At 39.2% G+C, this 26,007-nt stretch overlaps 1 long non-coding RNA gene across 3 annotated transcripts in view; it reads left to right on the forward strand.

Moving 5' to 3' along the window:
• The window catches only part of LOC127678547 (uncharacterized), a 136,932-nt gene extending 111,315 nt beyond the window's left edge, over positions 1-25,617 (forward strand). For 2 of the 3 annotated variants that reach the window (XR_007976591.1, XR_007976593.1), the window contains one exon: positions 24,281-25,617. This is a non-coding gene — a long non-coding RNA (uncharacterized LOC127678547). The remainder of the gene's footprint in view (positions 1-24,280) is intronic. The other variant, XR_007976594.1, reaches the window with a different exon arrangement.
• The last annotated feature ends 390 nt before the right edge of the window (positions 25,618-26,007 follow it).

Raw genomic sequence — 26,007 nt, forward strand, 5'->3', positions numbered from 1 at the left:
TGCCAAATATACTGATAAACTGAGCTTCATACCTAGGATTTACATGATGAAAGAAGAGGACCGACTTCAGCAAGCATTTTTCTGCCATGTATATGTGCAGTATGTCATGTGAACACATGCATGTGAACAAATATACACAGAGTAAATACTTGCAAAAATTTCAAAAAAAAAAAAAACAAACCCCAAAACAAAAAAAACCTCAGAGACCTTACCTCCTTTCACCACCAAGAGGCTATAAATTAAATAAATGCTTTTTTTTCCCAACTGCCACACAAGACTATCCTCTTCATCTACTCCTTCTCTATCTAATCACCCTCATATCACTTCAAGTTTGTTTTATGGCACCATTTCAGGAAAAGCATTGATGTGCTACAATAATACTGGGACCAAAATTCAATGTTGCATGTTCTCGGAAAGGGGACATCAGAGAACTATTAGACTAAATAGTCTGGCACAGTGTAACGAAACAGAATCTGATAAGGCAAGTTAAAATGCCAAGGAAATACGTAGAGCAGAATTTTAGTTTGAATGTGTATCAAAATATCTTATTGCAATCCCAGGAATCTCTTCTTTCCTATGCCCCAAAGTGTGCATTCAAAGATGATCATGGTATTATGTAACTTCCTCTGGGAACATTCGCGTATCCCTTCTGACTTTAAGCATTTTCTTTCTTTAGAATTTCAAAACTGCTACAATGATTGCATTAAAAACCAACTGACTAACTTAGGTTTCCAGTGACTGACGAGCAGATGTGCTTTACCTTTCATGTGCACAAAGGTACTGCAAGTATGCAACAAAATCTTGAGTATGAAGATTACGTACCATCTGACAGTAGAAAAAGATGCTTAAGTTTTATATTTCCTAAAGCTTTCTAGTCTGATTTAGAGCAGTGTTTCACAACCTCCCTAATGCTACATTCTTTTTTTTATTCGATATATTTTTTATTTACATTTCAAATGATTCCCCTTTTTCTAGCCCCCTACTCCCCGAAAGTCCCATAAGCCCCCTTTTCTCCCCCTGTCCTCCCACCCACCCCTTCCCACTTCCCCGTTCTGGTTTTGCCCTAGACTTCTTCACTGAGTCTTTCTAGAACAAGGGGCCACTCCTCCTTTCTTCTTGTACCTCATTTGATGTATGGATTATGTTTGGGGTATTCCAGTTTTCTAGGTTAATATCCACTTATTAGTAAGTGCATACCATGAGTCACCTTTTGAGTCTGGGTTACCTCACTTAGTATGATGTTTTCTAGCTCCATCCATTTGCCTAAGAATTTCATGAATTCATTGTTTCTAATGGCTGAATAGTACTCCATTGTGTAGATATACCACATTTTTTGCATCCACTCTTCTGTTGAGGGATACCTGGGTTCTTTCCAGCATCTGGCAATTATAAATAGGGCTGCTATGAACATAGTAGAGCATGTATCCTTATTACATGGTGGGGAATCCTCTGGGTATATGCCCAGGAGTGGTATAGCAGTATCTTCTGGAAGTGAGGTGCCCAGTTTTCGGAGGAACCGCCAGACTGATTTCCAGAGTGGTTGTACCAATTTGCACCCCCACCAGCAGTGGAGGAGTGTTCCTCTTTCTCCACATCCTCTACAACACCTGCTGTCTCCTGAATTTTTAATCTTAGCCATTCTGACTGGTGTAAGGTGAAATCTCAGGGTTGTTTTGATTTGCATTTCCCTAATGACTAATGAAGTTAAGCATTTTTTAAGATGCTTCTCCGCCATCCGAAGTTCTTCAGGTGAGAATTCCCTGCTTAACTCTGTACCCCATTTTTTAATAGGGTTGTTTGGTTTTCTGGAGTCTAACTTCTTAAGTTCTTTATATATATAATGGATATTAGCCCTCTATCTGATGTAGGATTGGTGAAGATCTTTTCCCACTTTGTTGGTTGCCGATTTGTCCTTTTGATGGTGTCCTTTGCCTTACAGAAACTTTGTAATTTTATGAGGTCCCATTTGTCAATTCTTGATCTTAGAGCATACGCTATTGGTGTTCTGTTCAGAAATTTTCTCCCTGTACCAATGTCCTCAAGGGTCTTCCCCAGTTTCTTTTCTGTTAGCTTCAGAGTGTCTGGCTTTATGTGGAGGTCCTTGATCCATTTGGATTTGAGCTTAGTACAAGGCGATAAAGATGGATCAATTCGCATTCTTCTGCCTGCTGACCTCCAGTTGAACCAGCACCATTTGTTGAAAAGGCTATCTTTTTTCCATTGGATGTTTTCAGCCCCTTTGTCGAGGATCAAGTGGCCATAGGTGTGTGGGTTCATTTCTGGATCTTCAATCCTGTTCCATTGATCTGCCTGCCTGTCACTGTACCAATACCATGCAGTTTTTAACACTATTGCTCTGTAGTATTGCTTGAGGTCAGGGATACTGATTCCCCCAGATTTTCTTTTGTTGCTGAGAATAGTTTTAGCTATCCTGGGTTTTTTGTTATTCCAGATGAATTTGTTAATTGCTTTTTCTAACTCTGTGAAGAATTGAGTTGGGATTTTGATGGGTATTGCATTGAATCTGTATATTGCTTTTGGCAAAATGGCCATTTTAACTATATTGATTCTGGCGATCCATGTGCATGGGAGGTTTTCCCATTTTTTGAGGTCTTCTTCCATTTCCTTCTTCAGAGTCTTGAAGTTCTTGTCGTAAAGATCTTTCACATGTTTGGTAAGAGTCACCCCAAGATACTTTATACTGTTTGTGGCTATTGTGAAGGGGGTCATTTCCCTAATTTTTTTCTCAGCCTGCTTATCCTTTGAGTATAGGAAGGCCACTGATTTGCTTGAGTTGATTTTATAACCTGCCACTTTGCTGAAGTTGTTTATCAGCTGTAGGAGTTCTCTAGTGGAGTTTATTGGGTCACTTAGGTAGACTATCATGTCATCTGCAAATAATGATAGTTTGACTTCTTCCTTTCCAATTTGTATCCCTTTGACCTCCTTATGTTGTCAAATTGCCCGAGCTAGTACCTCAAGTACAATATTGAAAAGATAAGGAGAGAGGGGGCAGCCCTGTCTAGTCCCTGATTTTAGTGGGATTGCTTCAAGTTTCTCTCCATTTAGTTTGATGCTGGCTACCGGTTTGCTGTATATTGCTTTTACTATGTTTAGGTATGGGCCTTGGATTCCCGTTCTTTCCAAGACTTTAAGCATGAAAGGATGCTGAATTTTGTCAAATGCTTTTTCAGCATCCAATGAAATGACCATGTGGTTTTTTTCTTTGAGTTTGTGTATGTAGTGGATTGCATTGATGGATTTCCGTATATTAAACCAACCCTGCATTCCCGGGATAAAGCCTACTTGATCATGGTGGATGATCGTTTTGATGTGTTCTTGGATTCGTTTGGCAAGAATTTTATTGAGCATTTTTGCATCGATGTTCATAAGGGAAATTGGTCTGAAGTTCTCTTTCTTTGTTGGATCTTTGTGTGGCTTTGGTATCAGCGTAATTGTGGCTTCGTAGAAGGGTAGTGTTCCTTCTGTTTCTATTTTGTGGAATAGTTTGAAGAGTATTGGTGTTAACTCTTCTTTGAAGGTATGATAGAATTCTGCATTGAAACCATCTGGTCCTGTGCTTTTTTTGGTTGGAAGACTTTCTATGACTCCTTCTATTTCTTTAGGTGTTATGGGACTGTTTAGATGATTTATTTGGTCCTGATTTAATTTTGGTATTTGGTATCTGTCAAGGAAATTGTCCATTTCCTCCAGATTCTCCAGTTGTGTTGAGTACAGGCTCTTGTAGTAGGATCTGATGATTTTTTGGATTTCCTCAGTTTCCGTTGTTATATCTCCCTAATGCTACATTCTTTTAATAAAATCACCTATGTTGTGGTGATTTCCAATCATATTATTATTTTTGTTGCTACTTCATAAGAGTGATTCTGCTACTGTTATGAATTGTGATGCAACTGTCTGTGTTTTCTGAAGATCTTACCCCACCCCCATGAGAGGGTCATTCTACACCAAAATATTCATTGACCACAGGCTGAGACGTTCTGTTTTAAATGGTTTTCCTCTCTAAACATGAGAACTAGTTAATAGCAGAACTCATTGACAGTCGAACTTGACTCATTTGCAATATCTCGAAGTTCATTTTGCTCTTGCAGTCTCAGGGGGAAGAGAATGGTGAAGTTAAGACAAAGGACCACTATGAAAATCAATAGGAAAGGCTTTGTTAATTCAACTTTCATTTGCTTGGGTTTAACACAGAGATCAGGCAGCTGGTATACATATTCATAGTGTAGGTAATGTAGGAGGCCAGAGAGGAGAAACTTCAGAATTATTGAACAATGGTATTAGTATAGGAATCAATAATAGTGATCAAAGAAGTTAAAAATGAAAACAACCACTACATAAGGATTAAATATGTGAAAAGAAGAAGTTTCTCAAGGAGAAATGCACAGGAACTAAGAACTTCACAGAGAAGAAGAACTACAAGAGAACTCAGAGAACCACAAGGATGAATGTATTTTCCTATTCATCTCACCAAATAATGGAACACAGTAAGAAAAGGGATTCATGATGAGTCCTCCATATGGGGAATGCCAGGAGACAGAAATAAGTAGCCCAGGAATAATTTCCTTCATCCCTGAAGTCCCAGCTTTTCCTGTTTGGGAAGATTGTAGAGGAAGCAAAACTTGACAGAATGTTACACATACTTTGGGTCTCAAAGGAAATGTGCATAATATTTAGAATCACATTCTTAGTATATCTAATTATGCCATATAATGAGTATTTAACAGTTAATGCTTCATAAGTCTTAATAAATGCACATACTTGAAAACAAGTAAATACATCTTCTAAAGAAGGGTCTTATCAAATACCAGAGCCTTCCTAATGGGTAAAGCAATGTTCTCTCAACAGCACCATAGACTAATCACTGCAACTGATGACTATGTTGTTTTGTTTAACAAAACCTGCAATTGTAGAAGCTTCTTAAAATATGTCTATTAACATACATAAGAAGTCAAAATGGAGCTTTCTGGCCCACTTCCCCACTCAGGCAAGATCAGTGGCCCAATACCCACCCAAATACTATAGCCTGCATTCCTACTGGGGGCTTCCCAGAAACCAGGGAAGAATGGGGAACTGAGGGGAGCCACTAGAAAATCCCAGACTCCAGGGAAGCAAGAGTGTCCCAGGGCCCAATTGGATAACTTTAGCTAAAATGTGCAGTGAAGGGGAGATAGAACCTATAGAGACCACCTCCGGTAGATAGGTCCAGCCCCCAGTTGAGGGATAGGAGCACCTACCCATCTCAAAATTTTTAACCCAGAAATGTCCCTGGCCAAAGGAAAGACAGGGAAAAAAAAAAAAAGGAAGAGAGTCTGAAGGAAAGGTCATCCAGAGACTGCATGCCATCTGAGGACACCCCCCCCCCACACACACACACACATACACTATTGCTGATGCCAAGAAGCACTTGCAGACAGGAAAGTAATAAGACTTCCCTTGGTGGATCTACCAGTACCTGACCAATACAGATGCAGGTACTCACAGCCAACCATCAGACTGAATCCAGGGACCCCAATGGGAGAGTTAGGGGAAGGACTGAAGGAGCTGAAAGGGATTGCAAGCCTATAAGAAAACAGTATCAACTAACTGGACAACCCAGAACTCCCAGGGACTAAACCACCAACCAAATTGTATAGATTGAGGGATCCATGGCTTCAGATACATATGTAGCAGAGGATGGTCTTCTGATGTCAATGTGAGGGGAGAGAGGCTTGATGCACCAGCATGGGGGGAGACTAGAGGGGTGAGATGGGAGTGGGTGAATGGGTGGAGGAGCGTTCTCATAGAGGCAAAGAGGAGGGAAAGAGGGGGCATGGAGTGGGGGAGTTTGTGGAGGGGTAACTGGGAAGAAGGATACCAAAGAATATTCATTGACATTTGAGATGTCAATGAATAAAATGATTTTTTAAAAAGTAAAAGATAATAAAAAGAGGAAAAAATAATTTCTGACACGTTATGATAAAGGAGCCTCCAAAGCCACTGTTGAGCTCCTTTTCTGTTGGCCATCTATTGCACAGCAGTCACAAACAGGGAGACTTCTTTGGAGAAGAATAAATTTCATTTATAAGTGTTTATTAACTGGAGATTGCTTCTGGGGTGGGAACAAGGGCCTGTGTCCACATCATTCAGTTCTTTCAGTCAGCTATCACTCTTCTCTTATGCATAAGTATACCAAATGCTTCTAGAATACAGTTTTTAACTTAATATCAGAAATTTGAATGTTGATAAATTACTGTTTAGTGTCTTTGTAAGTGAACTTTTCCTCACTTCTCTAACATGCCCACTCCCCTACCCCTACCACCACTGATAGCTAGAAGTGACAATATCAAATGCTATTTTTGGTTGTTAATTTTCAAATCTGCAAAATGATCATGTTTATATGTATTCAAAGTCATGCTACTGAAAGTGCTTATTTCTGTCCTTTTACCCATTTCAGTTACTTTAAAATTTTTTTATATGTTTTGGGATCCATATATATATATATATATATATATATATATATATATATATATATCACAAATCCTTTTTTGATATATAAATTATAATATTTACTAGTACAATTTACCAATAAAGTTACTATAGATCTTGGATAGAAAACAATTGTGTAACATTTATGTAAATATTTTATGTAGGTGTCAGTCATTTCATAATTTTCCCAACTAAATGGATCAGATTTGTATGTGTATAAACTATGTATTTCTAACATTTCATATGATTCTGATTTCACATATTAGAATGAAGACTCTTACATTTAAAATTCTTATTTGTCCTTTATGAAGAACTTCTAAATTCTTTACAAACTAGAGGTTTAGAAAAAAATAAAGATAAACAGTTCTCAAAGGAAAGCAGATGAGATTGAGAATAAGTGGCCTACATCATTGCCCCTAGATGCTGTGAACTCTACCTGTATTATAGATAGTGGTAGCAATAAATGAATTTCTCCCAAAGTGGCTGCTATAAGTAGATTATGCTTTAAGTAAAATATTAGTGTACTGACTATCTGACAGATCATTCTAAAGGGCATTACATCTTTGCACACACACATAGGAAAAAATTAAAACTTGGCTTGAATTCACATGGCATAATCTTTCACAGATACATAAATTGTTTTAGAACTAATTTGAACTGAATTTCTTTAAGAATATTTAGACTTCTCCATGACCAGCATTACAGAGTGATAATTTCATGTTATCCAAAATTCAAAAACCACAGTGATTGACATTTGAGTATATAGGTAGTTAAATTTTAAATCTGTGCTAATAATAGGTAATAATCTCCAAATTGACCATATTTTAATTATGCAAATAATTATTATACTATCACTATAGCTTTTACTTTCCAAAGCAGACTTATTTTATTATTGGATATTTTATTTACTTACATTTCAAATGTTATCCCCTTTCTTGGTTTCTCCCCTGGAAGCTCCCTATTCCCACCTCCCCGTGCTTCTATGATGAAGTTCCCCCACCCACCCACTACTTCCTCCCAGCCCTGGGAGCATCAAGCCTTCACAGGACAAAGGGCCTCTCCTCCCATTGATGCCTGACAAGGCCATCCTCTGCTACATATGTAGCTGGAGCCATGGGTCCCTCCATGTGTACTCTTTGGTTGGTGGTTTAGTCCTGGGAGCTCTGGGGTGATTTGGTTAGTTGATCTTGTTAAAGGAAGATGTATTTTACCCAGATGAATAACAGCAGGTTAGAGAGATGTAATTATTTTTTTTATTAGATATATTCTTTATTTACATTTTAAATGATGTCTCCATTCCTGGTTTCCCCACAGAAAATCCCCTAACCCATTCCCACCCCCACCCCCACCCCCACCTCCGCTCACCAATGCACTCACTCCCGCTTCCCTTTCCTGGCATTACCCTACACTGGGGCATCTAGCTTTCTCAGGACCAAGGGCCTCTCCTCTCTTTGATGTCTAACAAGTCCATCCTCTGCTGCATATGCAGCTGGAGCCATGGGTCTCTCCATCTGGACTCTTTGGTTGGTGGTTTAGTTCCTGGGAGTACTGGTGGTACTGAGTGGTTCATATTGTTCCTTCTATGGTGCTGCAAACTCCTTCAGCTCCTTGGGTCCTTGAGAGATGTAATTTTACCTGGAAGCTTTTCCTGAGAGCCTGAGAATTAATGTCTTAATCTTTGTTTACATCTTTTTACTTTAAAATATATGCACTGTATGTACATCAAATGCCATTCTTTGCTTCCTCCAATGTTCTCATCCTTCCTAAATGCACCCAGCTCCCTCTCAAATTATATGAGTGTATATTGGTCATACTCTGGACACTAAGTCTAGAGTGTGAAAGAACAATTGCTTTCCTAGCCAATAAAAATAGAATTGAAGAAAATGAAGTATTCATGAACATAGTAGAGGAGTGACATTGATTAATCAGGTACTTGGCTGTTTTCCAATAAAGCGCTACTCATCCATATTCAAAAATTTTAACCCAGAATCATTCCTACCTAAAGAAAATGCATGGACAAAAATGGAGCAGACACTGAAAAAAAAGTCACCCAGTGACTAGCCCAATTTGGGATCCATCCCAGGCATGTACACCAAATCTTTACACTATTACAACGGCCATATTGTGTATGCAGAGAGGAGTCTGGCCCGGCTGACTTCTGAGAGGCTCTACCAGCCTCTGACTGAGACAAATGCAGATACTCACAGCGAACCACTGGAATGAGGTCAGGGACCAATATGGAAGAGTTGGAGGAAGCACTGAAAGAGCTGAAGGGAATTGCAACCCCAGAAGAAGAACGACAGTGTTAACTAACCCAGATACCTCAGAGTTCCAAGAGAATAAGCTAAAAAACAAGAAGCATATATGGGCTGGCTCATGTTCCTAGGCACATGTGTAACAGAGGATGGCCTTGTATGGCTTCAGTGGGAAAGGATGTGCTTAATTCTGTGGAAACCTGATGCCCCAGTGAAGAGGGATGCTGGTGGGGATGGACAATTGGGGAACTATCCTTTCAGAGGCAGGAGGGTGAGGGGAGATGGGGTGAAGAACTTGAAGAGGGGTGTCCTGGAAGGGAGCAAATTTTGAAATATAGATAAGTAAAATAATTTAATAAAGAAAGAAAAATGTAGAGATATAACTGGTGCAACAAACAGTGTGACACTGGAGATAAAATTAAGTGAAAAACTGAGATGGAGATTACCCTAAGTGATCTAGGTAAGTAGAATCTACAGGACATATCAATATTGAGAATTTCTCCAGAAAGTTTCCCCCAAACCCTTCTATGTTCTGTAATAGAAAGATACTATATAGAAGAATGGACAGCAACATACTAAGTCAATGGCTTTGATTACAGAGGAACAGAGCTATGTATCAAATTGTATGGGCAAGTGTTGAAAGCATAAAAAGCACAAGGACCCTACAATGATGTAATGACTTGAGCCCATGGAGACCTATGTCAAACTTTTGACCTGTAAAGTTTATGAATTAGCAAATTATATTGTTTTATTCACCAGAAATCTGGATTTTTTTTCTCCCTGAGAAAATGCATAAAGTCTTAAAGCTCTGTATAGTGATTTGAATAGGTTTGGGTCCCATAGATTTGTATGTTTGAATGCTTAGCCACAAGGAGTGGCACTATGAGGAGGCGTGACATTATGAGTGACTTTGTGGCCTTGTTGAAGTGTGTCACTGTGTACGTGGGTTTTGAGGTCTCCTATTCTCAGACTCTGCCCAGTGCAGAAGAGAGGGTCCTCCTGGCTCCCTGCAGAAAACTGTCATCTTCTGGCTGTCTTTATATCAAGATGTAGAACCCTCAGCTCCTACTCCAGTATCATGTCTCCCTAAATGCTACCATGCTTCCACCATCATGATAAAGGTCTGAACCTTTGAAATTGAAAGCTAGCCCCAATTAGACATTTGCCTTTATAAGAATCACCTTGGCTAAGTTGTCTCTCTACATCAATAAAACCCTATGTAAGACACCCTATAACCCTATTCTCTGTGATTTTCACATATTCAAGGCTTCCTGTCACCAACAATCATACCCACCATCCTCAGCTTCCTATTCACATTGTATTGATCTCCTCACCAAATTGTTTCTATTAGTTTATTTCAGAATTGCATGCATGTATATACTGTATCTTGATTATACCCAACCTCTCAACCATTATCCAATTTCTCCCAACTCCCTCCATACCCTCTTCTTTTTTCTTTATAATCCACTGAGTACAATTAATTCTGTCTGAATATACATAAGTGTAGGGCCATCCATGAATTCAGGGCAACCTGAGAGAAGCCACATCTCTGAAAAAAAAAACTGACTTTCATTTCTGTCGATGCTAATGACTGGATGCTGACTGCCAGTAACTCTCAGTAACTTTCAGTGTCTCTTGGTGAATCTTTCCCCCAATGAAGCTGGAAAGTTTTGACTGGCTTGATGTTGTGATGGTCTTGTTCAGGCAAGTGCAGTTACTGTAACTTCATGAGTGCAATGATTCTGTCATGGCCAGAGACATTATTTGATAGCAATCCTCCCCAACATCTGGCTGTTACGGTCTTTCTAACTCCTGTTCTCCACTAATTCTTAAATGTTTTGGAAATGATATAGCCTTCTCATTTTTAATGATGTAAATTCATCTTTGCTATTTATGGTTCAGCTCTGAAATTGAATACCAGGCTCAGGTGTAACTGATTCTCTGATCAACTCTCCCACCTTTGGTTGTTTTTACATTCCAGGCCTTCTTGTACCATCTTTATTGTTAGCCTTTTGTTTGAAGTTTTAATGTCATTGTTTCCACTAGCATAATGCTGTGGAGAATTCAGAAAAACAGGCACCTATGACAGTCTTCCAGGAATTAATATCTAAATGATAGCAGCGCAAGGAAATATGGCATTGAGAGTACAAGAAGTGGCTTTTGCTTGTGTACTCACCAGAACCCTTTGGAACACACACATAAGGATAGGCTTTAGTCCTTAAAATTACAATTAAGGTTCAAAAGTGTCACCACTGAATAACTTTTTAAAATTACATTGTGGTTAATGACGTTAATGACTTACCAGAGCACCACCTCAAAAGAAATCTTGATGGGACCAAATAAAAAAAGTAAAAAATGTCTATACATAACTTCGTTTTTTTATGCTCTTGGTAGTTTGTGTTGCATAATCTTATTCCCTTGTGCTTTAAATATTTTACAATATTCCGTGTAATGAATTGTTATTCTAAGGTACTTCATCAAGCTTTGACCACCCACGTGTTGGTTCTCAAAAGCATATGGAAATGTGGTAGGTAAAGGACATAGCACTTCTACCAGCATGATAATCATAAAAAGAAAAACATAGTAACTGTTTTTTGTGTCTTAAATACTCAGTATAGTTGTGTGAATCATGATATTTTAGCTTGATTACTATTCAAGCTAAAATATTGGTAGCAGCTGAGTATTATCACCATCTTCAAATTATAAATGTGTAAACAGAGCCCAAGGCAGTAAGAGACTGAAAGTAGCAGGACCGAAGAAGTTTGTGTGTTTTACGTTCAATAGAGTAGCCAATATGTGCTTTTTGATCACGATGTGTCATGCGTCTTCATTGTATGTACATATGTATATATGTGCACATGTGCTTTTTAGATGTACCTATGTCCCATGAGGGAATTCCCATGGCTGAGTACATGTACCATGAGTTTTTGAGCTACATGAGAATAATGGATATAAACTATATGTGTGTGTATACACACACACACACACACACACACACACACACACACACACACACATATATATTAGTTAATAATTTGATTAGTTTTCTATTTATATTTCATTTGTTTCCTCAAAATAGACTGGCCTCTACACGTTAATCACTATAACAGGTGCAAGGTAAAAAGTGAAGGAATACTCAGTTCCTATCTCCACCAAACAATTAGCTCAATGAAACAATCATAATACAGAGTCATTTCTTGGAGATCTTCAGAACACGTTCCCATGGGCTACTGAACTTCAACAGAGGAAGATGATTTCACAAGAAACTTTCATGAGAACATGTGAGAGAGACTAGAAGACTGAACCAAAGCTCAGAGACATGCTTTTCATAATACAATCCATCAGGTACTCTGAGAAAATTTAGAGTGATTTTAAATTAAACAAGGTAGAAGCTAGAGAGATGGGTCATTAGTTAAGAGTTATTCTTGCTCTTCATTCCCAGCAATAATGTCCGGTAGCTCACAACTTTCAGTAACTCCAGCTTCCAGGGCTTTGATGGCCTCTGCAGGTACCTGCACACATGCACATAAAATTAAATTTTCCTTGGTTTAAAAAACGTATTGGAAATTTGATTCCATGGAGCAAATATTCAGAGAAAGATAAAATCAACTACTATCCAAATTCATCTGCATAGAGATTATAGTTACTCTAACAAGTTTATTTGAATGAGCCTTATATGTTTGTTTAAATAAATATACATATAAATATGTACACATACAGGTATGTGGGCATGTATGTATAACATTATGTCTCATGCTAACTACAGAATAAAATACCAGCTCCATTTTTTGTTTTGTTTTTTTATATTTTTATTTTCTATATTCTTTGTTTACATTCCAAATGATTTCCCCTTTCCCAGATCCCCCATCCCCATATGTCCCATAAACCTTCTTCTCTCCATCCATTCTCCAATCACCTCCCTCCTTTTTCTCTGTCCTTATATTCCCTTCCAATGCTAGATCAATCCTTTCCAGGATCAAGACCCTCTCCATACTTCTTCATGGGAGTCATTTGTTATATGATTTGTGCCTTGGGTATTCAGAGCTTCTGGGCTAATTAATATCCACTTATCAGAGATTGCATTCCATGTGTATTCTTTTGTGATTGGGTTACCTCACTTAGGATGATATTTTCCAGATCAAACCATTTGCCTAAAAATTTTGTGAATTCATTGTTTCTAATTGCTGAGTAGTATTCCATCGTGTAAATAAATATACCACATTTTCTGTATCCATTCCTTCTTTGAGGGGCATCTGGTTTCTTTCCAGCTTCTGGCTATTATAAATAAGGCTGCTATGAACATAATGGAGCAGGTGCCTTTATTGCATGCCAGGGAATCTTTTGGGTATATGCCCAGGAGAGGTATAGCAGGGTCCTCTGGAAGTGTCATGTCCGGTTTTCTGCGGAACCACCAGACTGATTTCCAGAGTGGCTGTACCATCTTACAGCCCCACCTGCAGTGGAGGAGTGTTCCTCTTTCTCCACATGCTCGCCAACACCTGCTGTCTCCTGAGTTTTTGACCTTAGCCATTCTGACTGGTTTAAGGTGAAATCTCAGGGTTGTTTTGATTTGCATTTCCCTAATGACTAATGATGTTGAGCACTTCTTAAGGTGCCTCTCGGCCATTTGAATTTCTTCAGGTGAAAATTCTTTGTTTAGATCTGTACCCCATTTTTAATCGGGTTATTTGGTTCCCTGGGGTCTAACTTCTTGAGTTCTTTGTATATATTGGATATTAGCCCTCTATCAGATGTAGGGTTGGTGAATATCCTTTCCCAATTTGATGGTTGCTGTTTTGTCCTTTTAACAGTGTCCTTTACCCTACAGAATCTTTGTAATTCTATGAGGTCCCATTTGTCAATTCTTGATCTTAGAGCATAAGCTATTGGTGATCTGTTCAGGAACTTTTCCCCTGTACCCATGTCCTCAAGGGTCTTCCTCAGTTTCTTTTCTTTTTCTTTTTTTTTTTTTTGATTCGATACAATTTATTTACATTTCAAATGATTTCCCTTTTCTAGCCCCCCCCTCCCCGAAAGTCCCATAAGCCCCCTTCTCTTCCCCTGTCTTCCCACCCACCCCTTCCCCTGTTCTGGTTTTGCCGAATGCTGTTTCACTGAGTCTTTCCAGAACCAGGGGCCACTCCTCCTTTCTTCTTGTACCTCATTTGATGTGTGGATTATGTTTTGGGTATTCCAGTTTTCTAGGTTAATATCCACTTATTAGTGAGTGCATACCATGATTCACCTTTTGAGTCTGGGCTACCTCACTTAGTATGATATTCTCTAGCTCCATCCATTTGCCTAAGAATTTCATGAATTCATTGTTTCTAATGGCTGAATAGTACTCCATTGTGTAGATATACCACATTTTTTGCATCCACTCTTCTGTTGAGGGATACCTGGGTTCTTTCCAGCATCTGGCAATTATAAATAGGGCTGCTATGAACATAGTAGAACATGTATCCTTATTACATGGTGGGGAGTCTTCTGGGTATATGCCCAGGAGTGGTATAGCAGGATCTTCTGGAAGTGAGGTGCCCAGTTTTCTGAGGAACCGCCAGACTGATTTCCAGAGTGGTTGTACCAATTTGCAACCCCACCAGCAGTGGAGGAGTGTTCCTCTTTCTCCACACCCTCTCCAACACTTGCTGTCCCCTAAATTTTTAATCTTAGCCATTCTGACTAGTGTAAGGTGAAATCTCAGGGTTGTTTTGATTTGCATTTCCCTAATGACTAATGAAGTTGAGCATTTTTTAAGATGCTTCTCCTGCCATCCGAAGTTCTTCGGGTGAGAATTCTTTGTTTAACACTGTACCCCATTTTTTAATAGGGTTGTTTGGTTTTCTGGAGTCTAACTTCTTGAGTTCTTTATATATATAATGGATATTAGCCCTCTATCTGATGTAGGATTGGTGATCTTTTCCCAATTTGTTGGTTGCCGATTTGTCCTCTTGATGGTGTCCTTTGCCTTACAGAAACTTTGTAATTTTATGAGGTCCCATTTGTCAATTCTTGCTCTTAGAGCATACGCTATTGGTGTTCTGTTCAGAAACTTTCTCCCTGTACCGATGTCCTCAAGGGTCTTCCCCAGTTTCTTTTCTATTAGCTTCAGAGTGTCTGGCTTTATGTGGAGGTCCTTGATCCATTTGCATTTGAGCTTAGTACAAGGAGACAAGGATGGATCAATTCGCATTCTTCTGCATGCTGACCTCCAGTTGAACCAGCACCATTTGTTGAAAAGGCTATCTTTTTTCCATTGGATGTTTTCAGCCTCTTTGTCGAGGATCAAGTGGCCATAGGTGTGTGGGTTCATTTCTGGATCTTCAATCCTATTCCATTGATCCTCCTGCCTGTCACTGTACCAATACCATGCAGTTTTTAACACTATTGCTCTGTAGTATTGCTTGAGGTCAGGGATACTGATTCCCCCAGATTTTCTTTTGTTGCTGAGAATAGTTTTAGCTATCCTGGGTTTTTTGTTGTTCCAGATGAATTTGATAATTGCTCTTTCTAACTCTGTGAAGAATTGAGTTGGGATTTTGATGGGTATTGCATTGAATCTGTATATTGCTTTTGGCAAAATGGCCATTTTAACTATATTGATTCTACCGATCCATGAGCATGGGAGGTTTTCCCATTTTTTGAGGTCTTCTTCTATTTCCTTCTTCAGAGTCTTGAAGTTCTTGTCATACAGATCTTTCACATGTTTGGTAAGAGTCACCCCAAGATACTTTATACTGTTTGTGGCTATTGTGAAGGGGGTCATTTCCCTAATTTCTTTCTCAGCCTGCTTATCCTTTGAGTATAAGAAGGCCACTGATTTGCGTGAGTTGATTTTATACCCTGCCACTTTGCTGAAGTTGTTTATCAGCTGTAGGAGCTCTCTAGTGGAGTTCTTTGGGTCACTTAGGTAGACGATCATGTCGTCTGCAAATAATGATAGTTTGACTTTTTCCTTTCCAATTTATATCCCTTTGATCTCCTTATGTTGTCGAATTGCCCGAGCTAGTACCTCAAGTACAATATTGAAAAGATAAGGAGAAAGGGGGCAGCCTTGTCTGGTCTCTGATTTCAGTGGGATTGCTTCAAGTTTCTCTCCATTTAGTTTGATGCTGGCTACCGGTTTGCTGTATATTGCTTTTACTATCTTTAGGTATGGGCCTTGAATTCCCGTTCTTTCCAAGACTTTAAGCATGAAGGGATGCTGAATTTTGTCAAATGCTTTTTCAGCATCCAATGAAATGACTATGTGGTTTTGTTCTTTGAGTTTGTTTATGTAGTGGATTGTATTGATGAATTTCCATATATTGAACCAACCCTGCATTCCCGGGATAAAGCCTACTTGATCATGGTGGATGATCGTTTTGATGTGTTCTTGGATTGGGTTGGCAAGAACTTTATTGAGTATTTTTGCATCGATGTTCATAAGGGAAATTGGTCTGAAGTTCTCTTTCTTTGTTGGATCTTTGTGTGGCTTTGGTATCAGCGTAATTGTGGCTTCGTAGAAGGAATTGGGTAGTGTTCCTTCTGTTTCTATTTTGTGCAATAGTTTGAAGAGTATTGGTGTTAACTCTTCTTTGAAGGTCTGGTAGAATTCTGCACTGAAGCCATCTGGTCCTGTGCTTTTTTTGGTTGGAAGACTTTCTATGACTGCTTCTATTTCTTTAGGCATTATGGGACTGTTTAGATGGTCTAGTTGGTCCTGATTTAATTTTGGTATTTGGTATCGTCAAGGAAATTGTCCATTTCCTCCAGATTCTCCAGTTGTGTTGAGTACAGGCTCTTGTAGTAGAATCTGATGATTTTTTGGATTTCCTCAGTTTCCGTTGTTATATCTCCCTTTTCATTTCTAAGTTTGTTAATTTGGATACTTTCTCTGTGCCCTTTGGTCAGTCTGGCTAAGGGTTTATCTATCTTGTTGATTTTCTCAAAGAACCAGCTCCTGGTTTTGTTGATTTTTTGTATGGTTCTCTTTGTTTCTACTTGATTGATTTTGGCCCTGAGTTTGATGATTTCCTGCCTTCTACTCCTCCTGGGCGAAATAGCTTCTTTTTGTTCTAGGGCTTTCAGGTGTGTCATTAAGCTGGTAATGTATGCTCTCTCCATTTTCTTTTTGGAGGCACTCAGGGCTATGAGTTTTCCTCTTAGCACTGCTTTCATTGTGTCCCATAGATTTCGGTATGTTGTGTTTTCATTTTCATTGTGTTCTAAAAAGTCTTTAATTTCTTTCTTTATTTCTTCCTTGACCAAGGTATCATTGAGTAGAGTATTGTTCAGTTTCCACGTGTATGTGGGTTTTCTGTTGTTTCTGTTGCTATTGAAGACCACTTTTACTCCATAGTGATCAGATAGGAGGCATGGGATTAGTTCTATCTTCTTATATTTGTTGAGGTCTGTCTTGTGACCAATTATATGGTCGATTTTGGAGAAGGTACCATGAGGTGCTGAGAAAAAGGTATATTCTTTTGTTTTAGGATAGAATGTTCTATATATATCTGTTAAATCTAATTGGTCCAAAGCTTCAATTAGTTTCATTGTGTCCCTGTTTAGTTTCTGTTTTCCTGATCAGTCCATTGAGGAAAGTGCAGTGTTGAAGTCACCCACAATTATTGTGTTAGGTGCAATGTGTGCTTTTAGTTTTAATAAAGTTTCTTTTACGAAAGAGGGTGCCCTTGCATTTGGGGCATAGATGTTCAGGATTGACAGTTCTTCTTTTTGTATTTTTCCTTTGACCAGCAAGAAGTGTCCCTCAGGGTCTCTTTTGATGACTTTGGGTTGAAAGTCAATTTTATCTGATATTAAAATGGCTACTCCAGCTTGTTTCCTGAGACCATTTGCTTGTAAAATTGTCTTCCAGCCTTTTACTCTAAGGTAGTGTTTGTCTTTGACCCTGAGGTGTGTATCCATTCAGGTAGTCTGTGTCTTTTTATTGGGGCATTAAGTCCATTGATGTTAAGAGATATTAAGGAATAGTGATTCTTACTTCCTATCATTTTTGACGTTATTTTTTAAATTTGAATGCTTAACTTCTTTTGGGTTTGATGAAAGGTTACTATCTTGCTTTTTCCAGGGTGAAGTTTCCCTCCTTGTATTGGTGTTGTCCTCCTATTATCCTTTTTACGTCTGGGTTTGTGGATAGATATTGGGTAAACTTGGTTTTGTCATGAAATATCTTAGTTTCTCCATCTATGGTGATTGAGAGTTTTGCTGGATATAGTAGTTTTGGTTGGCATTTGTGTTCTCTTAGAGTCTGCATGAGATCTGCCCAGCACCTTCTAGCCTTCATAGTCTCAGGTGAAAAGTCTGCTGTGATTCTGATAGGTCTTCCTTTATATGTTACTTGGACTTTTTCTCTTACTCCCTTTAGTATTCTTTCTTTGTTTAGAACATTTGGTGTTTTGATTATTATGTGACGGGAAGTATTTCTGTTCTGGTCCAGTTTGTTTGGAGTTCTGTAGGCTTCTTGTATATTCATGGGCATCTCTCTCTTTAGGTTAGGGAAGTTTTCTTCCATAATTTTATTGAAGATATTTGCTGGCCCTTTAAGCTGTAAATCTTCACTCTCATCTATCCCTATAATCCTTAGGTTTGGTCTTCTCATTGTGTCCTGGATTTCCTGGATATTTTGGGGTATAGGCTTTTTGCATTTTGCATTTTCTTTAACTGTTGAGTCCATGGTTTCTATGGAATCTTCAGCATCTGAGATTCTTTCTTCTATCTCTTGTATTCTGTTGTTGATATTTGCATCTCTGTCCCCTGATTTCTTCCCAAGGCTTTCTATCTCCAAAGTTGTCTCCCTTTGACTTTTCTTAGTTGTTTCTACTTCTGATTTTAGATCCTGGATGGTTTTGCTTAGCTCCTTCACTTGCTTGTTTGTGCTTTCCTGTAATTCTTTAAGAGATTTTTGTGTTTCCTCTTTCATGACCTCAGCCTGTTGACCAAAGTTCTCCTGTATTTCTTTAAGAGATTTTTGTGTTTCCTCTTTCATGACCTCAGCCTGTTGACCAAAGTTCTCCTGTATTTCTTTAAGTGTTTTTTGCATTTCCTCCTTGTTGGCTTTTGTATTCTCCTGGATTTCTTTCAATGATTTTTGTGTTTCCCTTGCAAGGGCTTCTAACTTTTGATCCATTTTCTCCTGAATTTCTTTAAGTATGTCCTTCATGTGTTCCTGTACCAGCATCATGACCAGTGATTTTAAATCCAAATCTTGTTTTACTGGTGTGATGGGGTATCCAGGACATGTTGGTAGAGGAGAATTGGGTTCAGATGTTGCCATATTGCCTTGATTTCTGTTAGTGACGTTCCTGCGTTTGCCTTTTGCCATCTAGTTCTCACTGGTGTTAGTTTGTCTTGTCAGTGCTGGACTCACCAGTGCAAGCTGCCCCTTCCCAGTTGGCCTCTGGTACACAGCTTACCTTCTGCACTGCTTGTAGACAGGGTGCTGCTGCCCAGGCTGTTCAGATCCCAAAGCAGGCACCCGAAGGCTCCCGCTGGGGCCTGCTGGATTCACTGGAGCACACTGACTTCTCCCAGCTGGCTGCCCGGAAGCCCAGCTAGCCTCTTGCAGGACTTGGAGTTGTGGTGCTGCCGCCCAGGCTGATCTGGTTCCGGAAGCGGAGAGAGTAGAGCTGAGGGCTTCCGCCTGAGGCCTTGCCACAGATTGTGTCTGTGGACCAGATGGAGCCTGTGTGCACCCCCAGGGAGTGCCGACGGTGTATGCTGCTGTGACTTCCCCTGTGTTTCGCTCACTCCGTTTGGCACCCGATCCGCCAACCGGGCTGTCGCACACAAGGTTAGCCTGGCCGCCCAGTCCCTGAGTCCAGGCAGAAGCCTGGGAGGCCAAGGTCCGAGCAAAGTTCCCCTAGGGCTATGACTGTTAATTGGGTCTGCCAGGTGACTAGGATGGTGGGCATGCGCGCCTGCGCTCCCTGAAAGAGCCAGGAGAGTCTGCTGTGCTAACAACCTCCTGGGCGGGTTGACTCACAGATGGCCCACCAAGCCGCCCAGTTCTTGGGGTCAGTCCTGTGCCTTTTGGGGCCTAGACCCCCGCTTTGTTAGCCTCAGGCTATGCCTGTTACAGGTCTGCCTGCCAGAGCTCTCTGTCGTCCTGCAGGCAAAAAGGCGGCGATGCGCGTGCAGGCCCGGGCAAAAAACCTCCTGGCTGGGTTGGCACCCCGATGGCCCCCTGACCAGCCCAGGGCCTGGGTGCAGGCCAACGCCCGTTGGGCTCAGACCACCGTGGTGTTGGCCTCGGATTATGTTTGTGTACCTCAGTCTGTCCCATCCCTGGAGTCTGAATCCAAGATGGATGCACCTCTCCTGATTGGTGGGAGGCCGAGTTCTGCAGTTTCTTTTCTATTAGTTTCAGTGTGTCTGGTTTTACATGGAGGTCCTTGATCCACTTGGAGTGAAGTTTAGTACATGGAGATAAGAATGGATCAATTTGCATTCTTCTGCATGCTGACCTTCAATTAAACCAGCACCATTTGTTGAAAAGGCTATCTTTTTTCCACTGGATGTTTTTGGCTTCTTTGTTGAAGATCAAGTGACCATAGGTGTGTGGATTCATTTCTGGATCTTCAGTTCTATTCCATTGGTCCACTTGTCTGACACTGTGCCAATAGCATGCAGTTTTTAGCACTATTGCTCTGTAGTATTGCTTGAAGTCAGGGATATTTATTCCCCCAGAGTTTCTTTTGTTGTTGAGAATAGTTTTAGCTATCCTGGGTTTTTGTTATTCCAGATGAATTTGAGAATTGCTTTTTCTAACTCTGTGAAGAACTGAGTTGGGATTTTGATGGGGATTGTGTTGAATCTGTAGATTACTTTTGGTAAGATAGCCATTTTAACTATATTAATCCTGTCGATCAACGAGCATGGCAGATTTTTCCATTTTCTGAGGTCTTCTTCGATTTCCTTCTTCAGAGACCTGAAGTTCTTGTCGTATAGATCTTTCACTTGTTTGGTTAGAGACACACCAAGATACTTTATATTGTTTGTGGCTATTGTGAAGGGTGTCATTTCCCTAACTTCTTTCTCAGCCTGCTTATTCTTTGAATATAGGAAGGCAACTGATTTGCTTGAGTTGATTTTATAACCAGCCACTTTGCTGACGTTGTTTTTCAGCTGTAGGAGTTCTCTGGTGGAGGCTTTGGGGTCACTTAAGTAGACTATCATGTCATCTGCAAATAGTGATAATTTGACTTCTTCCTTTCCAATTTGTATCCCCTTGACCTCCTTACCTTGTCTAATTGCTCTAGCTAGAACTTCAAGTACTATATTGAAAAGATATGGAGAGAGAGGACAGCCTTGTCTAGTCCCTGATTTTAGTGGGATTGCTTTAAGTTTCTCTCCGTTTAATTTGATGTTGGCTACTGGTTTGCTGTATATTGCTTTAACGATGTTTAGGTATGGGCCTTGAATTCCTGTTCTTTCCAAGACTTCTACCAGCTCCATTTTTATTCCTTGCATCAATTATAGTGTGAAATTTAAAAAAATGCAGTTACCAAGCCTTTATCAATGAAGGATGAGAGAAAAATGGTGTCAGCTTAATCTATGATTTTCTGTAATAGTTTCAGTTTGTCTTATTCTGACACACTCTTTCTATAAATATATCTTGATTCATCAGAGAATATGACCCCAATTTTGGGACTATAAATTATAAGTAAGGATCTATTCTTAGATATGTGAACTATTCATTGTAACTGTGATCTTTCCACACATGCCACCATTCCCAAAATAATGACTCTCAGACCTAATTTTTCTTATGAATAAATGGCTAGGCCATAAGCTTGGGCTTATTTTCCAACAAGCTCCTAATTTAATTAAGCCATTTATTCTAGACTATGTGTGCCACATGGCTGCATATCTCTCCTCAGTTTCAGACATCTGTCTCCTCAGAGTTTGGGGTGATTTTCTTCCCATGCCTGACTCTATCCAAGAGTTACCCTCTCCTTAGCTAATAGCTGATGTCTAATTAGCTGAGACAGGATAGTAATAATAATAATAATAATAATAATAATAATAATTTCCTGTCTCAGCTAATTAGACATCAGCTATATATTGATAGGTGATGCTTCCATACAGTACACAAGAGCTTCTTTCTACAATTCATTACATATGTCTACTTGAGGGGTTGGCAGAAGGAACGGGAAGGAACGGAGTTGGCAGTAGAACGTGGTGTGATAATAGTTTAATTTGAAAACTAAACAATAACGAATGATCATTTTTTAAATGGAGTAGGTTAGGTTGCTTTGAGGTAGCTAGTGCACAGAGTATAGCCTAAGAGACACAGCTCAGGAAGGAGCCCCTTGGCCCCTCTTGTGTGATCCTACAATGAAGTGTTAAGAAGTTTCCACTTTCCTTGTTTTTCTAGAATTATGCTTCTTCCTGCAACAGCTTTTACCCAACTCAGACTCTCCTTACGTTTCAGGTTTCAGTTTCTGATTGTGGCTGTTGAACCAATGGATACATTTTAGATGAAATTAAATTCTGTTTATTGTTCTGTAAATTATTCATGTTATAAACAAAAGGATGATGGATAAAAATGATCTTCCTAACAACTTCTGCAAATCTTCTCAATCTTTGCAAACTGATTTTGTACATACTTTTCATTCCATTTGCATCCATAGTGTTTCAGTGAAATACAGATTCACCAGTCACCCATCCCAAGAGAAACACTCTGCTGAACATGTGCTGTTGAGTAGGAAAGAAATGGAGAAAGACATTTTGCAAGTTTCTCTATATAATGAAGGAGGGGATGGGATTGATCACCATTTATCTTAATAAGGAGTTTGTCTGTACCTAACAGAGTGATATATGAGCCCATAGCGAAGGTACTGGATATAGGGCTATAGTTAGCATTTCTGACACTGATGGGTCAAAAGCTGGATGAGAGAAGAATAAGTTAGTAAAAGAGGTAGAGGAACTGCTAACAGAATCTGATTAATTTGTATTTCCTTAGCCCTGAAATGCTCCTTCATCTGGATCTAACACAGACTTAACTGAATGTAGGAGTCTTCAGGATCTAGAGCTGCTCTGCTCTCCTTCATGCAAGGCTACCTTTAGTGTTGATCTACTGAAATTCTGTCTGGTTCTTAGTTCTACATTGACAATAATTCTAATAGCCCTTCTACCAGTGATTGTGTAGTTAGCTGCCATCACTTGAAAGGGACACCTGCTGGTAGAAGGAAATCATAGATTCAGTGTCACTTGTATTTACATTATTTTTTAAATAAAATCACTTTATTCTGATTAACTCAACAAATAAAAACATCACACAGCTAGTGATGAAGCCACTCAAATACCAATGTCACTTTTAAAGGTTAATGCTTTATTTATTGCAATAGTATCTGTAAACACTTCAAAGGCTATGTGAGGTATTTCTCTTTTAAGCAAATGGTTTTATTCAGTCATGCTCAATGTTAATTGCTTGGTGTTTTATAGTCCTTTGCTATAGTTCCCCTTTCCCAAGGAAATGAGAACAATAGCTATGTATCAGTACTGAAGTCTTTTGGGAAAGCTGTGAACTAGATTCTATTTCACATAATTAGCTTACGTCAGTGAGCCATCTCAGGATGGCAAAAGGGCAAGGCTATGGCCCATGCCGAGAACTCATTCAAATAGAAGCAAGATTTCAAGGCTGTGAGATTCTCTTTGTATTCACACTCTGATTGTCTAGCATTCATACCCCAGTGTTCTAGAATACCTGGAGTTCTAAATGACTAATGTAAGAATCCATTGTCATCACACATATACCACTGAATAGGAACCGGAAAATTAGACTGTTTTTCAACTGAGAGGATTAGAGCAAGACATGAGGGTGTGCATTTTTTTGAGGAAATGTAAACTAAATTGACGTTATAAACTCAGGAATAAGTCTTTTATGGCTAACAGAAATGGAAACTGCATAAATAGGATTTTAGCAGCTGGGAAAGGTGAAAAGCATTTCTGTATCAAAGTTTTAAAACTTTGTCCATCTGTCCAGTTCCTGGTGTCCATAGATTAATGTGTCTTGTAACCCTTACCAGAGAAGCTTCTTTTTGCAGCAGATGACAATTATTACAGAGACCCACAAATAGTCATTGTGTAGAAAAGAAGATACTGAGGAGTTTCTAGCTCTACATGTGACTCATATTACACCCTATATCTCTCCAGGCTTGGGGATCATCAAGGAGAAAGAAGGCAGGTATCTGTAAGAGCCAGAGGAAGCCTGTGGTAAAAACATCCTTGTCATACAATACCATTGTACACACAAACTCCCAGCAACTGCTTACACAGACCTGGCCTTGGTCAAGTCAGCAAAATATCTGCATGGATCATAGAGTTCTGTCTCTAGCCAATGAGCTATTGGCAACTGATGACTTCTCAGGGAAAGGGAGTCATTTTCTTTGAACAACATGGTTCTTAAGAAATTACCCACACTTCAGTAGAGAATCCCAAACTCAGGCATAAACAAATAGCACTAACTGGACCCAGTAAGGTTTTTTGTTTGTTTGTTTGTTTGTTCTTATTTTGTTTGTTTGTTTATCTTTTAGGAGCAATGGTGGGAAAGACTTGTCTGCTCTTCCAGAGAACCTGGATTCAATTCCCAGTACTACATGACAGCTGACAACAATGTATAATTCCAGTTCCAGGGGATCCAACATTCTCTTCTTTCATGGAAAGCATATGTGGTGTTCATACATACATGAAGATAAAATACCTACATACATAAAATTTAAAAATGCAATCTTAAAAATTGTATGAAAGAATGAATACATGAAGTGAAGAGGCAAAGCTTGTGGAGGGGATAAGGAAGGATTTGGAGGTGAGGAAACATGTAATCAATTTAATCAATACATTGTATGTATGAAATTCTCAAAAACAAACGTTTCATAAAAATGAAATGAAGTTTGAAATTTTCCATAGTAGCCATGTTAGTTTCAATAATTATTTGACCATTTAATTTCCCCTTTCTTGTCATAATGTCTGACAGACACCAAGGAAGGTGGTAAACATTTAACCACCAGCTCTCTGTGCACTGTCATTTAGAGAGTTCCCATTTTTATGGTGTGAATGTTCTTATCATATTCACTTTCAAATTCCTCATCACTGAATGTGGCACTAAGCAAAGATAGGCAGTAGTGCCATCTACCAGCTACCTTGCTCTGCTATAGGTGACAAAATTCCTTATGTGCAGTTAAGGGAGAGAAGTGGTAAGGTAATTTAAATAGCACTGCCTTTGTGTCAGCACTACTTCCTTGACTATGACTTTGTGACTGTGGCTCTGTCTAATTCTTGACAAATTCACAGTGGGTTCTGTGTGAGGTGAGATTGTCTCCAGAGCATAAATACCATTTGCCTATGGGTTTTCTTATTTAGTCTCAGCACCCTTTCCATTTTCTTTACTTTCAGTTCTACGGAAGTAAGCTTCACCTTTCTGAGTTTTTACTTCTCACATATACTAAGAACCACAGCGAAGACCCGCCTTTTCCAAAGGCATCCTGATTGATTCCAATGTTCACCCATGTTCCTATTATTCCTCCAGGCTGAGGGAAACTTAGCCAGAAGCTTTGGACTCTCTCAATCTTGGAATTGTGTTCAAAGGACTCATTTGAGTTCTTTATTTTTGTCATAATACATGCTAGCTATGATCAAAGAAGAGAAAATGTCACACATTTTACTCCCTCTATCATTCCACAAACTTAGAAAAAGGTGACCAGAAGAAATTAACTTCAGTATCTCAGCTACCATCGAAATACTTCCACTCAATGGAAGACCTGAACAAAATATGGTTGGATCACCTAAGCTGCTGCCAAAAATGTAAACCAAGTGTCTCAAAGTAGTTAAGTTTTCTCAACTTCCTCTAGGTATCTGAAGTTTGTAAGCAATAAAATCCTACAAAATAAGATCTTTTGTGAATATATCATTGTCCTGAAATGCAAAGTATCTATGCAGATTCTCACAGTATACATTTAAAATTCATTGCAACATGATGCTGCCTATTTCAGGAAGCGGAGAATTTTTCAGAAAACATTCCCAAACCCCCAAGGCATCTGATGGTTAATACACATGACCACTCTCTAGAAATTCAACTTATTAATTCCACCTCCGAGACTTGGTTGCTTATGCTAGATACCATATTTATTTACATCAGTTTATATTTTCAGTTACCTCTCAGGAATTCATCTCTTTTTTCTCAGTCTTTGAAACTGTTCCTTACACCAACAAGTTCAACTTAAGTAGCAAAGAGTTTTTTCAAATTAACTTTCAAATTAAGCAA

Source organism: Apodemus sylvaticus, chromosome 2, assembly GCF_947179515.1.
Source record: "Apodemus sylvaticus chromosome 2, mApoSyl1.1, whole genome shotgun sequence".
Taxonomy (NCBI): Eukaryota; Metazoa; Chordata; class Mammalia; order Rodentia; family Muridae; genus Apodemus; species Apodemus sylvaticus.